General features: G+C 36.1%; 1 non-coding gene across 1 annotated transcript; it reads right to left on the bottom strand.

Moving 5' to 3' along the window:
- Window positions 1-943: 943 nt before the first annotated feature.
- LOC119867689 lies at window positions 944-1,047 on the bottom strand. The gene has a single exon (XR_005369854.1). It is a non-coding gene; the product is annotated as a U6 spliceosomal RNA (small nuclear RNA).
- Window positions 1,048-12,074: the final 11,027 nt, after the last annotated feature.

Below are 12,074 nucleotides of genomic sequence, written 5' to 3'. Positions count from 1 at the left end.
AGATATATTTTAAAGGATCAGCTCATGAGATTATGGGGGCCAGTAAATCAAAATTCTGCAGGGTGGGTCTGTAGACTGGAGACCCAGAAAAAGCCTATGTTGCATTTCAAGTCTGAAGGCTGTCTGCTGGCATAACTACCTTTTATTTGGGGAAAGTCAGTATTTTGTTCTATTCAGGCCTTCAGCTGATTGACATTATGGAGAACAATCTGCTTTACTTGAAGTCCACAATTTAAATGTTTATTTCCTCTAAAAATCATCATGCGGGTGCCTGGGTGGCTCAGTTGGTTAAGCATCTGCCTTTAGCTCAGGTCATGATCCCAGGGTTCTGGGATCAAGACCTACATCAGGCTTCCTGCTCAGCAGGGAGTCTGCTTCTCTCTCTCTCTCCCTCTGCCCCTCCCTCCTGCTTATGTGTGTGTGCTCTCTCTCTCAAATAAATAAATAATATCTTTTTAAAAATAATTAAAAATCATCTCATACAAATATCCAGAATCATGTTTACTCACATATCTAGGTACTGTGGCCAGCCAAGTTGACACATAAAATTACCCATCATATAAGGAGGGTTTGGAGAAGTAGGTCAGTATCTTTTACTTTCCTCTCTCTTTTGTTTTGTCTAAAGAGCCTCTCAAGGAACAGAGAGAAGAATGGATAATGGATATGAAGGAGAAAATGGGAAATATTCTGCATATACCACCTACTCACTTATAGCCTTGACCTTTATTCTGGAAATGCCTTTTTTATTGTTAGAATTACAGTTTGGTTAGGTGGAGGAATATTATGACATATTTGAGTTTAGTTTCTAAAAAACTATACTAATGTTTTAGTCATTTCTAAAATTATAGTCTAATGAAATTTTCTGAGATGTTTCTTTTTCTACTAGAATAACATAAGGAGGCTCCTGTCACAAGCATAAACGTGTGTGTGTGTATGTTTTAAGTAAAATATGGAACGTTTCATGAATTTACATGTCATTCTTGTACAAGGGCCTTGCTAATCTCTGTATCATTTCAATTTTAGTATATATGCTGCTGAAGCAAGCACATTAATGTGATTTTTATTAAACAATAAAAGCAGTACTGCAATTCATTCTCAGTTTAAAAGGAAAGACTTTCTTTTTAGATTTTATATTAGATAGTATCAGTTTTTTCAGATTTGTTTCTCAGATTAAAAAATTATTGTATATTATGTATTTTGAATAATCAGAAAGGAAATGTATAAATAAATATGGGTATATAATATAAGGATGTAAAGGGTATTTGCTATACAATCTAGATGGTGATTATTAATAATTCATATGAGAAATGATAAATGTTCTGAGTAAACAGCCATAGAAATGGAAAAGACAGCTTTAAGTCCTGTGATATTTAGTCTAGAAGCCTCAACTGTTTCTTCCTTGTGTAGTATAACATACTACATAAATAAATGGAGAGATAGTATGTTGATATTGATGTATACATAGCACATTGAAGTGGAGATATTTGTGGGGCAAAGGAAAAATCTTGTTTGAAACTTGGAAAAATGTTGTGGGGTTTATGTGTGTCAGCTGAGCACTCATTGTACACCAACTGTGGGAGGAATAATGGCAATGGAGAGGCTGCTTTAGAAAAGAGGAATGTACAAAGGAGAGCAAGCATGGATGGAGCTCTTGAAACCACTAATATTTAAGAGATACACAGAGAACTAAATAGACAAGGAATACTCAGAGAAATGAGAGAAAAACTAGAAAAGAGTCAAGAAACCCAAACAAAGAAAGGATTTTAAAGATGAGGTAGTTATCAAATAATTAGGAAAACAATGCTAACTTTAGTGAGAATAGTTTCAATAGATGGGATAGAAGCAGCAGGCTCAAGAAAGAATGTGAAATGAGGGACTAAAGATAAAGGCTGATAATTCTTTTGAGAAACATGGCTGTGAGAGAAAGGAGAAGGAAATGGAGCAGCAGCTAGAAATGGTGTTTAGAATTTTCTCCCCCCCCCCCACTTCTTCTTCCTTTCTTTCTTCCTCCTATTCTCCTTCCTCTATTTTATCTTCTCTTCTCTTTTTGTTTTTCAATGAGACAAAGGAGTTAGGATAATGGTTTGCAGTCAAAGTTAAGATTCTGAAGGTTAGTTAATTCTAGAGGTTGATTAGACCCATGGTATGCCTTTGGAATTACACTGTGGAAGTGGAGGCAAAGATCTTCGGAATAGAGAAAGTCTATTAAGTAGCTCAGATGTAGGGTAAAATGTTGGATAGTTAAGGATGGAGACTGTGGATTAGATGACAATGCTCTCAGTAAATGTTGGAGAATGTCTAAAGATTAGAAGATGAGAGCAGCAGGTTCAGGTAAATGGATGTAAAGCCAAACATTATGAGATTAAAAGAAGAAGCTTCTTAAATGAAAATAAATGTGCAATAAATAGGAAGTGGCAGTAGAAAGCCAGAAAGATGCCATCCCTGCCTCCAGGGCTGAGATGTTCATGGTGACTTATGGGAGAATGTGCAGCCCATATTAGAGAAGTCAACATGAGAAGAACTGATTTGCCATCAAAGTTAGATTTCTGGTAAAAGAGAGCATAGAGGATATGCCCTGAGAGAGTTTAAAGATTCAAGGATATAGAGAATTTGAATTTGATTGGTTGTTTTGAGAATGGATTCTAAAGGTCCCTAACACCAGAAGTGGCAGCATTTGGAGGGAAAGGAATAGAGAGAAGGTGCGACACTAGGACTAATGAGCTTGATCTATAGTGACAAGATGGTTAGTGACATAGGAAGTTGTGAATTAACCAGAAGTGATGTAGATAGAATACCATGTAATTAGTGGAAATTTGGTCTTAAATAATTTTGATAGTGGCAGAGACCCAAGTTTTCAGAAATCTGATTTCATAGATATCCCTACTGGTACTGAGCTGAAGCATCTTGCCAGGAAGTCATTGGTGATCATTAAGCCCTCCTGTTGCTTCTTACCCTCTAGCATGTGCCAAATAGGTCCAGGCTTCAGGAGGAAAGAATAGTTGTTATAGTTAGTGGCAGTCAGTATAGTGACTAAATGTAGTGATTCCATTTTGCCCACTTCTCCCTCAGTGAGATCTATAGGAATCTGAGAGATGCTTATGAGAAACCTGTGGTTGATCAATGGAATTGTTGAGGAATGCTTATTTCCATCTGTTTCTCCACAGGAGCTAGCTAAAATTCCCCAGTAGCCTCGTAACTCAGAGTTAGTCCCTTTCAGTTCAAAGAGGGAAGAAGTAGGGATTTCCCAAAGGGAAAGGAGAATCCCCTGTTGCAGTCCCACTATTGTTCATAATCATAAACAAAGGGACAAAATTCCTTAGGTCAGAGTGAATTTTCATACCTTACACCAGAACTTCACTGGGCATGTATGCTCATACTTCAAACTGTTACCTCAGGAACTACATCTGGGAATTTATATTACTTTTTGCAGGTATGATAAGGTAAGATCTCATTCTTACCTAATAGATTGTGGTTCTTTTAAAAAAAATTATGTGGACTTATCTTTTTTTTTTTTTTTTTTTTTTTTCAGAAATGACTCACATGGTATTTACTTCTTCTTCTTGCTTTTTACTTCTTGCTTTTCCTTGATATCTAAGTTGGGACTGTGAGAGCAAATACTTTGGTTACTACAGGCAATATTTCCAGGCAAGGAAAATCATTCCTGTCAATAGACATTTTATAGAATCCATAAGGGGAGCATACTCCTATTGTATTTGAGACAGGGTTTCACTAAGTAGAATAATCCCTAAGAAGGAAAGCTGAAAATGAAAATTATTAAAAATTTTCAATATCAATTTTTCAGCATATGTATTAGAGTATAGTTTGGAAACACTGAAAAAAAGACTCAAAATTGTACAAATGTATTGAGGAAACAGTAGGACAATGGTCCTAGCATCATCTTTCATCTTCAATTTAGAAAGTATTTTATGGGGGATCCCTGGGTGGCGCAGCGGTTTGGCGCCTGCCTTTGGCCCAGGGTGCGATCCTGGAGACCCGGGATCGAATCCCACATCAGGCTCCCGGTGCATGGAGCCTGCTTCTCCCTCTGCCTGTGTCTCTGCCTCTCTCTCTCTCTGTGACTATCATAAATAAATAAAAATTAAAAAAAAAAGAAAGTATTTTATGAAAGTTGTATTCTTATTCCAATGAGTCACTGTATTTATTGCAAGGACAGAAAGCTATTGATGACTCTTAACAAGGCCTATCTGGGCATGAGAGGATTCTGAGAAGATGGTACAGTAGGAAGCATTAAGAATCCATCTTCCCACTCATAAAATAGGTACACTGGCAGAATGTGTCTAATATAACTATTTTGGATCTCTGGAGCCTACCGAGGGCTTGCTACTTTCAGAGAAAAGCTTGGGCATTAATTTATGCCTAATTTCAGCCAATTTCAGCACTAATCATCTTCCCATCCCTACTCTTCAGCCGATGGCAGACAGCTGTGCACTTGTTCCTAAATCATCTTACACACAGTTTGCAGCAACCAGAGTGACAGCAAAGACACTGTCCTCCACGTATCAGGGACCTGTTCTCTTGATTGCTGATCGTTGCTTCTGATCATGGATGTGCAGACACAGAATTGGGTAGCTATTGATGCTACACCTCTGTTTATCTTTGGAAGCCCCTCCCCTTTCAGCTGAAGTGACTTCCAGGAGATTTAAAGGGCTGGCACCTCCTCCCCATTAACACACACAATTTACCTCTTTTTTTTTTTTCTATTTTGGGAACCAGACATTAAAGACTAGGGTATTCAGGCAGCCCAGGTGGCTCAGCATTTTATCCGTCTTCAGCCCAGGGTGTGATCCTGGAGTCCAGGGATCGAGTCCCACATCAGGCTCCCTGCATGGAACCTGTTTCTCTCTCTCTTTCTCTCTCTCTCTCATAAATAAATAAATAAATAAATAAATAAATAAATAAATAAATAAACAAATAAATAAATTCTTAAAAAAAAAACAAATAAAGACTAGGGTATTCAAAATCAATCATATATGAGGGAAATTGGAAAGTCACCACATATGGCCAGGGAAAGGTGCAGACTCAGTAAAGACCTCGTAAGGCCTTAAGTCCACACATCATACTGATCCTTGGCGTGGAGAAGCCTATACCAATCAAAACCAAACTAAACACCCCAGGAAACCATGGAGAAGGGGGAGAATATAATTTTCATGATTATCATATTATTAAATTCAAATGTCTCATTTTCAAATTAAAATCCAAGGCATATGAATAAATAGGAAATTATGTCCCATTCAAAGAAAGACAAGAAACCAACAGGAACTTTCCCTGAGAAAGACCTGATGGCAGATCTACTAGAAAAGGACTTTATAACAACTTTTAGCTCAGAGAACTAAAGAAATATGTGGAGAAATAAAAAAATGATGTATGAACAAAATGGAACTATAAATAAAAGATAAGAAACCTTAAAAAAAGCCAAAAAGAGTGGGACTTTCTTCCAGAAAACAAGGACTTGATTGTCAGGCCTATATTAGGTTCTGAACCTTAATGCCATGTATTTGTACTTGTTAAAAATTGTTTCAATGAAAACTATATTAGTAATATGAACTTCTGGTTTAGTTGGGAGTTCTTCCATTTGAAAAATGTGATATTTGCATGGAACTGTTTGAATCTTTGTTTTCTCAGTTTCCCCTCCACTGGATAGAATTGAAACTAGAATTTTCCCTTTTGTTAAAGGAATAAAAAGTGAATATGTTATTTGTAAATTGATGTTTAGTAACTAGAGATAAACTTGAAATACTAGAATACATTATAAGCCTAATCCTAGGTAGTCTTATGAAAATGTATCTCTTTTTATCTTCTGAACCTATCTATATTCACATTGCTCTTCAAGATATCTTAAGTTATATTTTTTCCTCTTTTCAGAGCTGCTTCTTTGGGGGCTACTTTTTTTTTTATTGAGGTGTAATTCATAAGGGGCTACTTTTCTGATAAGGCTTCTTATAACTATGGCTGGATGTTTTGTTCTAGTCTTCCAAGAAGGACCATTTTATTTTTTAAAGTCACTTCTAAAGTCATGTGGTCTTTAACTTTGGGGACTATTTTGCATATAAGTGCTAATGCAAATAAATTTAAATCCAAGTAGACCTCATCACATGTCACCCCATGAATGTTGACAATGGAAGGAATACCTTGCCTGTAGTATAATATCAGTTCTGGACTGAAAAGCTGGGGAAGAAAATTTTCTTTTTTGCATAAACCAGAAAAACCGCTATTGTGCAGTTTCCTTGTTGACCTCAGCAGATGAACTGAGCTGATAGTGTTATTTCAGATTCGTGAAATTATCTGAATCTTGGTTTGTGTAGACTTGCAATCTACATGCAATTTTAACTAAATCAGATAGCTTTTACATTTTCACTTTGTACGTAGGCTCTCCCCACCCTTTTCAACATCCATTAGTTAATTGATCTTTGTAAACTGGCATTGAAACATTACCACAATGTTTTGTTGCACCAATTTTATAAACTTTTACAGTGCAATATGTGTTATTTTTCCAAGACAAACCAAAGGTTAACTTCTCAAGGTTCTTGCTGCCTGCTTTAGCAGCATTTGATGGGAGGATCTTTTATATACATTTGTAATAGATGAAAAACCAGATTGCAAATCCTTTTTTTTTTTTTTTAAAGTTTAAACCATGTAGCAAGTTTTTGGTCCAAATTGTGTAGGATAAGTTAAACTTAAACTGCATTCTATTAACCAATATGAATGTATTTCTGTAAGCATAGTTATGTTGAAATAAAGTATTAAAAAGAAAAAAAAGCCAAAAAGAAATTCTGGAGCTGAAAATTATAACGACTGAAATGAAAAATCTGCTAGAGAGGTTCAAGGATGGTTTTTGAGGAGGCAGAAGAAAGAATTGGTGAACTCGAAGATAAGACAATTAAGTTATAGGGATCCCTGGGTGGCTTAGCCAGGGTATGATCCTGGAGTCCCGAGATTGAGTCCCACATCAGGGTCCCTGCATGGAGCCTGCTTCTCCCTCTGCCTGTGTCTCTGCCTCTGTGTGTGTGTGTGTGTGTGTGTGTGTGTCTCATGAATAAGTAAATAAAATCTTTAAAAAAAAAACAAGTTATGGAATCTGAGGAACAGAAAGAAAAAAGATTGAGGAAAAGTAAACAGAGCCTAAGGGACCTGTGATACACTAGCAGGTGAATCAACCTATATGCATCGTAGGAGATACAGAGAAAGGAGGTGGTAGAGAGAATATTTGATGAAATAACCCAAAATTCCCCAAATTTGGTGAAAGATATGAATATAAACATCCAGGAAGCTTAACAAACTCAAAGTAGGATGAAGTTAAAGATACTTACACTGAGACATGTTATAATTAAACTGTTGAAAGACAATGAAAGGGATGCTTCAGTGGCTCAGTGGTTGAGCATCTGCTTCTGGCTCAGGTTGTGATCCTGGGGTCCTAGGATCAGTCCCACATCAGGCTCCCTTCAGGGAGCCTCTCTCTCTCTGACTATATCTCTGCCTCTCTCTGTGTGTCTCTCATGAATAAATAAATAAAATCTTTAAAACAAAGCACAGAGAAAATCTTGAAAGCAGTGAGAGAAAAATGATGCATCACATACAAGGGATCATCAATAAGGTAATTCATGGATTTCTCATTAAAAAACTTTGGAAACCAGGAGGCAGTTCCTGATATATTTAAAATGCTAAAAGAAAAAAAAAACTGTCAGTCAAGAATCTTATATCAAATATAACTGTCCTTTGAAAGTGAGGGAAAAAATGAAGACGTTATAAGATAAACCAAAGCCAAGGAATGTCATTGCCATTAGACTTGCCATATAAGAATTGGTAAAAGGAGTCCTTCAGGTTGAAATGAAAATACACTATATGGCAATTTAATGCCATATGAAGAAATAAAGATCATACTAAGAATAAATGCCTAAGCAATTATAAAAGCTAGTATTATTGTAATTATAGGGGAAAAACACACTGCTTCTGTGTCTCCTTTACTCTCACACTACTTCATACTCATTCACAACCGTCTGACACTAGGTATTTGGGTTTTCCACACATGAAACAATTCTCTGCAGCACCAACTGGGTGTCCTATGATTTAACTCAATTCTGATACTACCTACTTGGAGATAGCATCAGATCCCACAAGTTAAGCACTCAATTTCATAAGACTGCCCTTCTCCACACTACAGATGGCAATCACCAAGTCCCAGTTCTTCTGACTGATTGTTAAGTTAGGATTCCCAGAGCTGGGTTCAGTAATTTGTTAGAATTCAGGGAAACACTTTTGGTTACTGTTTTATTATAAAAGGATATGATAAAGAATACAGATTAACATCCAAACGAAAGAAATGCATATGGCAATATGTGAGGGAAGGGGCTCAGAGCTTCTATGCCCTGCTTGCGTGCAACATCTTCCCAGTACCTCCATGTGTTCAACAACAACAGAATAGACATTCTTTTCAATTACACATAAGACATTTTCCAGGATAAATCATATATTAGGTCACAAATTAAATCTCAATACATTTTAAAGGATACAGATAACTTTTTCAACCACAATGGGATAAAGTTAGAAATTAACAACAGAAAGAAAACTGAAAAAATTCACATACTTGTGGAAATTAAACAACATACTCTTCAACAGCCAATGAATCAAAAAAATTATTAGGAAAATTAGAAAATTTACTCAAAGTAAAATGACAATGAAAGTACAACATAGGGATCCCTGGGTGGCGCAGCGGTTTGGCTCCTGCCTTTGGCCCAGGGCGCAATCCTGGAGACCCGGGATCGAATCCCACGTCGGGCTCCCGGTGCATGGAGCCTGCTTCTCCCCCTGACTGTGTCTCTGCCTCTCTCTCTTTCTCTCTCTCTCTCTCTCTGTGACTATCATAAATAAATAAAATTAAAAAAAAAAAGAAAAAGAAAATTCTGTAAAAAAAAAAAAAAAAAAAAGAAAGTACAACATACCAAAACTTATGGAACAGAGTGAAAGCAGTCCTAAGAGGGAAATTATAGCTATAAATACATATATATAAAAGAAGAGAGAGGGCAGCCCAGGTGGCTCAGTGGTTTAGCTCTGCCTTCAGTCCAGAGGCTCCCTGCATGGAACCTGCTTCTCCCTCTACCTGTGTCTCTGCCTCCCTCTCTCTCTGTGTCTCTCATGAGTAAATAAATAAAATATTTTTAAAAAAATAAATAAATAAAAGAAGAAAGATTTCAAATCTATTTTTACAACCTAAGAACTAGAGAAAGAAGAACAAACTAAATCTAAAGTTAAAGTGAGGAAGGAAGAAGTGAAGATTAAGAAGTAGAACCTTCACTTAACACCATATAAAAAATTAACACAAAATGTATCAAAGACTTAAGTGTAAGACCTAAAACTATAAGACTCTTGGAAGAAAACATAGGGCAAAGGATTCATGACATTGAATTTGGCAGTGATTTTCTTGTGTATGATGCCAAAGGCACAGTCCACAGAAGAAAACATAGACAAATAGGATTTTATGAAAATAAAAAATACCTGTACATCAAAAAAACAGTATTGATAGAATAAACAGGCAACCCCCAGAATGGGAGAACATATTTGCAAATCATATATCTGATAAAAGATTAATATCTAGACTATATAGATAATTTCTAAAACACAACAATATCAAAAATAAACAACCTGATAGAAAAATGGGCAAAGAACTTGAGAAGACATTTCTCCAAAGAAGATGTATAAATGACCAATGAACATGTAAAAAGATGTATATTATCACTAATTATTAGGGAAGTACAAGCCAAAACTACAATAAGATACCAGTTCATATCCATTAGGATGGCTATCATAAAAAAAAAAAAAAAAGCAAAGCAGAAAAATAGTAATTGTTGGCCAAGATACGGGGAAATTAGAATTCTTGTGCACTGTTAATGGGGATGTAAAATGGTGTGGCCACTGTGGAAAATAGTATAATGGTTCTCAAAAAATAAAACATGGAATGATTGCATGATTCAGCAATTCTACTTCTGGGTATGTATCTGAAAGAACTGAAAGCAGAGTCTAAAAAGAGAATTTTGTATAACTATATTCATAGAGCATTATTCATAATAGCTAAAATGTGGGAGCAATGCAAGAGTCCTTTGCTGGATGAATCAATAAGCAAAATGTGATAGATATACGTATATATTACACAACCTTTAAACAGAAGGAAATTACGGCATATGCTCCAATGTGGATAAACATTGAAAACATTATTTTGAATGAAATAAGCCAGTCACAAAAAGACAAATACTGTATTATTCCATTTATGTGAGTTACTTAAGTAGTCCAAATCATAGAGAAAGAATGTAGAAAGTTGGTGGTCAGGGGCTAGGGTAAGGGGGAATGGGAAGTTATTGTTTAATGGGTGCAGAGTAGGCAAGCCTGGAGGAAAGGGATGGCCTTAGTCTAGTAACCTTAGTAAAAACGTGTATATGACACAACAAAGTTCTGGCTAAATCTTACCTTTTGTAATATGGCTTAGTTTGTTCCTATAATCTAAATTTCAAATTACAGAAATCCCATAAGATATGCATAGATCTCTGTAGCTTTAGATGTATCTACATCTGTATTGATATATGTATTTATGTTTACATCTATATTTAAAATATATATTTACACATAACAATCTTTTAAAAATTCTACGCAATATATTTTTCAAAAGGAATGGGGACTTGGGCAGCCCCGGTGGCGCAGTGGTTTGGCGCCGCCTGCAGCCCACGGCGTGATCCTGGGCACCCGGGATCGAGTCCCCCGTCGGGCTCCCTGCGTGGGGCCTGCTTCTCCCTCTGCCTGTGTCTCTGCCTCTCTCTCCCTCTCTCGCTCTGTATCTCTCATGAGTAAATAAAACAAAATCTTTAAAAAAAAAAAAAAAGGAATGGGGACTTTCATAAAAATAAAATAATAAAAAAAGAATAAAATGCTCTCTGATAAAACAAAAAAAATTAGACCTTCAATAAACAGGTATTATAAATATTATCAATGTTGTATAAGTTAAATAAGATGGAAATTAAAAATTGATTGTAGATATGGTTGTTACAAGATCATTGGTGGGCTAAAGGAGACTTTTAGAAGGATGGTGACAGAAGCCAAACTCACCGGATTGAGAAACGAATGAACCTAAGGAAGTCATGAGTATAAATTATATAATACATCCAAGAAAATCAATGATAAAGATCAGGAGGGAAGTAGGCAGTAGTTTGTATAGTGTGTAGGAGGAAGGATTTTCTTTTTTACTTTTTTCTGAATACGAAGACTGAAAGCCTGTTTGTAGAAGAGGGAAAGGAGATCCGGGAAAGAGAGATTTTGAAAATAGAGATAATGAGGATAAGTTGCTGGTCAAACACCTCAGAAGAGATAAGAAGAACTAGATTTAGAACACAGATTAGCCTGCCACGGATAAAGAGCATTCTTTCTTGAAAGATAGGTTGCAAGGCCAAGAGGATGGGTATCATTCCTGGAAGGTTAGAGGTGTAAAGGTTGAAGGAGTTCATATTTGAAGGCCTATCCTCTGTGAGACAGGAAGCAGAGGTATTTCTGAAAGATGAGAGTCATAATCCTGAGACAGTGCTAGAGATTTGAGATAGTCTGTTAGAAAAATGTGAATTGGAGTTTATCAGAAACAAGACAAATGAAAATAAAAGGACAAAAATAATTATATAGCTAAGTTACAATTTTCTGTCAAAAGCTAATTTGAAAATGCTAGCACTTCATCTATACTACCAAAACTCATTGGGTCCGGAATGTGAAAATTTATTTTTAATAGCAAATACAATCAAAAATTTATGTAAGTCATGTTGACATTTCTATGCATGACTCAGATCCACGTATGTGAAAAAAATCATACTCTATTTGCTTGCCACGAAAACAAAATGTCAGAAATGGGAAGTATGAGAGCAGATATGGTGTTGAAAATCTAATTTACTGAGAAATAGTTAACTGAAATAAATAGGAGCAAGCTCCACAGATGGACAGACTGGATTTGTATCAAGGCTTCTACTTACAAGGCAAACTTCTTCTGTCTTCTCCCTTTTATGTGGAAAATAGTATTATCTTCATTGGGG

Source organism: Canis lupus, chromosome 14, assembly GCF_011100685.1.
Source record: "Canis lupus familiaris isolate Mischka breed German Shepherd chromosome 14, alternate assembly UU_Cfam_GSD_1.0, whole genome shotgun sequence".
Classification (NCBI taxonomy): Eukaryota; Metazoa; Chordata; class Mammalia; order Carnivora; family Canidae; genus Canis; species Canis lupus.
Note: the sequence above shows the minus strand (reverse complement) of the source record. Positions and strands in the feature narration are given on the sequence as shown.